Raw genomic sequence first — 6594 nt, 5'->3', positions numbered from 1 at the left:
TTGAGTCCACTTGTCAGAATTCTCAGCGAATCCCGTGCAGGCCTGCGTGACTGACAGCTGAATCTGGCCTTCCTCCGCACCGATGAAGTCATACCGTTCTTTTTTTACAGGGTTTTTTGACCCAGCTCAGGTGTTCAGATTTTCTAGTTTTAAGTCATACGAAGGAAACACCATAATGATTCAAGCAAGCAAACAAACAAACCAAAACGTAATGTAAAAGGGATAATGCACCATGCACTCTCTCAAGAAAAAGAAGAAAAAAAAACCAAGTGAACTGAAAGAACTCGAGCCTGCTCACATGACCTACTATACGCATACAAATTTGAATCCCACCTTTGATTTTGGGGTGTGAATGACTATTTTGTCAAAGGTTATCGCCTATGGTTAGGGGCCAACCCATCTGAGCCCACACTACACCTCGAACAAGCACTCAGTGACATCATATTTTCCTGCTATCTTTGTACCACAAGAAATCTATAGCCTGTCTACCACAAAGGGGGAGAAGCGAGAAGTGTATATGTGTGCCCTTTTTTTTTAGTAACATTTCATGTGCTTGTTTATCTGCGAACTGGTCTGCAACATGCCCCTTTTTTGGTGTCAGATATGCTTGCAGATGTATGCATGTTTTGTTTTTTTGATGCATCTTATTGCCTCAATGAAAGGGAGGATGATGAAAATGTCAGACAATAATCTGATAGCAGCAATGCAGGTGAGGTTTACAGCATGCATCTGCACGGTGAAATGAAATATGAGGTCTGGCGTGTCTCCCCCTTGCTAAAAATAGAACAGAATAAAGAACGGTTCCTGCTTAGGTAATTGTGAAGACTTTTTCACGATTGATGGCTCATATTGCAACTGTCAGTTTGACGAAGATCAGATTAACAGAGGTTGGTAAGAACAATGGGGGGGGGGGACGACACTCATATCGGGAGGGGGACGTAAGTGTAGAAGATGATCATTTGTTTTACGTAAAAGTTTGCCCGCGCGTGTGTGTGTGCCTTTGCCTGCGCATGCATGTGTGACCCTGAGTGGGTGGAGGTTTCCCCTCACAAAAAGCAAAAATTCCACTTCCTGCGTTTTGAAGTTTTAGCTGCACATCTACATGTCAAAATAAACAACTGCATATGCATACATGTGCAGTTGTTGTTCATTGCACAGTTTACAGGGTCACACAGGTGACAGAGGGAACTCTTCCTTTACATCAAAATGTTTCTAGGACATTGTACAAACTAAACACTTCAAACAGCACCTGATGCAAGATGGAAATGGAACATATTGCATAAGGGAGAAGACATGTATGCCAAAAAAAGAAAAAGAAGTCAATTGACACTAGAGAAGTCGGTCTCTGCAGCGTTTCTCTTGCATTGTCCTTGGTCAACATAACCTTATGAGATTCAAAACAAAACGGAGACTTGTTAAAAAAATGAAAAAACGCCACAACTTCAACCAACCAGTCTTTGACACAGTGCTATGCCAAATACGTTGTTTGTGTGTGTGTGTGTTTTATTTGCTCTCTGCCACCTTGATGCAATCACATATAGAGATGAATCAAACGTGCGTTCGTGTTGCAACAAGGAGGTGTGATCATTTCACACCTTCACACAGGATCTGAACACTTGTTTCCTTTCAAGGGCTTTTGAGCACTCGCCGGACAAATCTCTGTTGCCGCAGAGTTTACAGAAAGTCTGATCAATTAATCAGTGGCAGATGAGTGGGATTTCTGAGAGAATGGATTCTGCGCCGATTAAAAGGATTAAACAGATGGATGGACAGATTGCTGGAAGAATGATGGGACCAGAGGATAATTGCTTTGTTTGTTTTTAAACCTGTAAATTATATCATTTTTGATTCAAATTAAAATAAAGATGTTTGCGTTTGTCACACCACCTCCAAATGAATTACCAAACATTTCACGGGATCTGCACGATAGCTCCCGAGAAATTGAACACGGTGGTGTCTGTGGAGTCAAGTGAAAGCAGAGGGTTGCAAATTTTGGTGACAACAACATGTACATTTGCAAACAGATTAGCCTGCTGTAATTGTAGAAGACAAAGCCTCTGTGCATGTGCATGGGGAGGGGGTGAAGTCCCTTTATAGGTTGGCAGTAGGTACCGGGGAACACTTTACATAATTTTCCAAGGGCCCCAGACATGATGGGAGCGCATTTTCACAGGAACTCACCCTCGGGGAAAATGCAAAACATACACCCTTTGCAGTCAGGTGGGCAAGTAGTCCAAACAACTAAAGTACACACAGATGATACATAAAAGGTATTTAAAGTAGCAGGTTGAGAAATTAAAAGATAATCGCATTCAAATCCATAAATGCTGAAGGAATGGAAATAGTGGTTTTGTTTGTTTGTTTGTTTTAAAAAACAACAACCGAAAAACATGTGTTTTGTTTAATTTTCATGTACTCGCTACATTCATTAAACATGTATTAGTAGCTAAAATATGAAATATCTAACAATCGATTAAAAAATAAAAATTCCCACTGGTTTTAGGCATGTGATATATTTTTTAAAATACACATTTATTCTCAGTTAACAATTAGTAAATATGTAGCTACACACCCACACATAATCACGTTAACCTTTCTGATGTTTCCAGTGCTCGCTTATATGCAAACACATACGGCCTTCCCGACACTGTGCACAGAATCTTGTAGGATGAGACCATGAGCCATCATTAAAATCATTCAAATGAACCACCCTGTGCACACACTGTTTTGCAAAGGGGGTAGCTATCACAATACCTCTCCTTAACCTGCCCAATAGCACCCATGCAAATGTCCCCAGCTAAAGAGTCAATGGGCTTTGGGCTTCCTCCTCAGCCTTCTACAAAGGAATTTTCATATACCCCTGCTCCTTTCTTTCAGTTTGGTTTCAGATGACTCAAGGTAGTTTTACATATTACCCTCAAAGAAAAAGATACATCTGGGGCCTGTGCAGAAAACACACACACACTTTCACTTTAATTTCCGTCTTTTCTTCCAAGTGATCCCAAACTCACATAAAGACTGCTTGTTTACTGATGTTGTGGCACTTGAATGTTTCGGTGTCCTACAGAATGTTATTTCTGCAGAAATATCCTCAAACCATCATTGCGCTTTAAAAGGATCTGTTGATGCTCAGAGAAGGTTACACAACCATCTCTGGAGTTTAGACTTCTTCACTTCACAGTCAGGCAGAAAGAAGAGGAAGTCAGGCAGACAGAAGACGAAAAAACACCAGGCCATTATCACCCTTAACAGCAGTGATCAACAAACAAAAGATCTCATCGCAAGCAAGGTGTGTCACAAGATCTGAAGACCTGTTTTGCATTAGTTAATGTTAATCCTTCTTAATGGATCGTCAGGAGAACACTGCACAACAACAGACAGCAAGGAGACAGCCACCGCTTCTGCAGGTTGCAAGACAAGCCAGGGGATTGCTGGAAAATGTTTATTTAAAAAAAAAAAGCAGAGAAGTGTTGTGTTTGCACAGAGGACACTGCTACTTCCATCTGTGAAACATGGTGCTTTTTAATGTCAGGAAAAGCTGAATTTGGAACGACACCATTCTGGCTCATGTAGCATAAAATTAGCCCTCTGCACACAGTTTGTCCCAGTAAAGAATGGTTAAATGTAAAAAGTTAAAGGTCAACTACACTTATATTTTTGCGGGGGGATCTTGGATTGCAGTCTTACAGGATAACAGCTATTTAATTAAAGTTGAATTTGAATAGATCAAAAAGTCATGGCTGTACACAGTGCTAAGAAATAATACAGAGTGGACATTGAGCTTGCTAGGTCGGGTAGAGGACAAGCAGCAAAATGTGTTTTATACAATGGAATAATAATATACTACAACACAGTAATTATGACCATTTTGCTCTCCTCAGCTTGATGTAATCAGCTGACTTAAAGCAGTCCTCATTTTACCCTTTCCAAAAAGATCTATGAAAAAATGGGAATTAATGGGGAGCCCTTGCTTGTTAATAACAAAAGTTGGATCTAGAAAATGTGTTTTACTGTTTTAGTTAAAAAACCTTAGAGAATTCATTTGGGGAGCAATTTAAAGATAATTTTAAGTGATTATTTTATTCTTTATCAGATTTTGATCGTCAAGTCAACATGTGTAGCCCCATGCTAAGAAGACTACGTCCCTCTAAATATCCATGACTTTCAATGCAATGCATCAAATATATGAATCTTATACATAACACATTTTGTGGTACACACATTTGAAATTATCCACACGGCCGTTATTTTTGTCTCATTTAAAGTGGTTGAAGTTAATCAGAGAAGACCAGAAGGGCTGTGTTCATGCAACTTGAGGCCCCTTTCACTTAGTATGATGTTCAAATTCACAGGCCCACAATCAGAAGAGTCCCAAACACTGTGGCAGCATGGTGTGTATAGCAAGGCATGAAAGCAGAAAACAACTGCTCTCCAAAGAAACACAGCAGCTTTGCAAGATTACGTCCAGAAAGGGTTATATGTAGATAATCCTCGATAGATGGGATTGTTATTAAATGTACAGTAAAGCATTATGTTAAAGACAGGAAACAGGTGATTTACAGTAAAAGCTTTATTTGTGAAAAACAATGTTAGTGGCATGCTTTGGGCCACTAACCAAACCATTTTTTCTTTTTTTTGTGCACTGATACACCAATCAGCCAGTTTCAGATGATAATAATGGCGGACACACCCACACCAAGCATAGGTTCACAAACTCACACATTCTTATGAATGCTCAGAGAAAAACCCATATTTGCATGAAGGAGCCTGAATAATCTGCATTTGCAAAGCACACCTACACATATCACTGGGGTAGGTCATTAGTGGGTCATTAGTGGGTCCTTTTAAGTTTTTGATCAACAGCAAAGGGGCTGCATCTACATCTCAAAGTGATTAAACGACTCTCCTCCAGCAAAGCACAATAGGTCCTATCATATAATAGGTAAATAGTTTAAAATGCATTATAAGCACCTGAGAATACTTTTCTCCCCTGCCTCTTTACTGACCAAATGGTTTATCTGGGCTCATTGTTCACTCAATTAAGACATGTAAGCCTGTGGTAACAATATGAGTTGATCCCCTCAGAAAAGTAAGTTAAATAGGTACAAATTTTCTTTAGTGCCATTATCAGTTAAAAAAAAGAGGTGAAATTGTACATGTTTTTTCTTATATGCTACTTTTCCCTCATTTGTCAAAGATCCGTTTCTCCCAAGGGAGACAATAAAGCCTAATCTAACAGCACATTATCTAAAACCAGTGCTGTTCATATATTTTCATATATATGTTGTTTTAACACACATAGCTGTCTGTTTCTCACTCCTTTTTGGTATTAGAGACCCTTCAGTTCCTCTTCAGCCTGAATGCAAACAAACACAGCTTCAAACTAACAGACATTAAAGAGCTTAAGGATTCTTTAGGTTTTATCACTGGCTGTGTAAACACTGCGGGTCGTTCAGGTACTTGAGGCAAAACTGACAGGACTGTAACTTGTGTACTCAGGAGTTGCCTGCGACGTATGAGGACAACCAAAATGAAGATGAAAAAAATAGATTAAGCAATCTAGTAGGGCACACTTTGAAGTTGTAGTCTACCTCATTTAACTCATGTCCAAAGCTATAAACTGGAAAAAATTGTACTTGCTTCCCTTCACTGAGCCATATAAGCACTTTTAGTGGCTGCATTAAGTGGCGAGTTTTTAGTCTACAGTAATGTGTGTGTGCATAAGCCTCCATCAGCCTGTTATTATCATTACTTCTCTGGAACAATAGATTGGTATCGGGTGATGGTAATCACAAGTGATTAGGACAATACGGCTGCGTATGTAGGAACAATAAGAAGACACATTTAAACCAATAAAGCATTAACCCACCCACCCCCCATGAAATGAATGGTTGAGTAGAGACAGCTCTAGCAATTCAGAGCTTCACCAAAACAAACTACACACAATATGTGACAAATGAGTTGGTTAAATAAAGAATAATTCCGAAGCTTTGCGGTATTACTAAGAAATAAGCAATATTGTACAAGCCACGTGCATTAATAAGCGCAAACTCATCCAGTCTGTAGTTTCAATATTGATTATTTTCAGAAAATTCAAAGAGAAGAAATCAACCTAAAGAGGCAGTCATGTGTGGTTTAAAGGCGCCTATCCTGTGAGATAAGTGCAAATAAAGTACCACAAAAAAGTTTAGTGCAATTGCAAGTTCTGTAACTTTTTTTCTTTTTTATGGGCAAACAATAACACAAGGCCTGTTCTATGTTTTATCACCAAGAAACATCTGTGGCACCAGGAGGCACCCTACAAACAGGTAGGCAATCACCACTGGGCTCATTGTAACTTCACTTTCCTTGCATGCCATAAACCTATTTGTATTGTTTTCTTCAGACAGATGCATTTCCTTCTCCTTTTGAGTGACCTGGCTGGTGCGCTTAAGGACACGTTTGAGAAAATCAACCAGGAACTTGTATTACAAGACAGGACCAACTCTCTCACACTATATTGGGCACTTATTAAGGAGTCCTGTTGCTTCCCCAGTTTGATCTATCTCTATAGAAGAAACGATCAAATCAATAACTAGTAAGGTTCATGACAAC

This window comes from Neolamprologus brichardi, chromosome 15, assembly GCF_056152115.1.
Source record: "Neolamprologus brichardi isolate AB-2024 chromosome 15, ASM5615211v1, whole genome shotgun sequence".
In the NCBI taxonomy this organism is placed as follows: Eukaryota; Metazoa; Chordata; class Actinopteri; order Cichliformes; family Cichlidae; genus Neolamprologus; species Neolamprologus brichardi.
The sequence above is the reverse complement of the archived record's forward strand: the minus strand, read 5'-3'. Positions refer to the sequence as shown.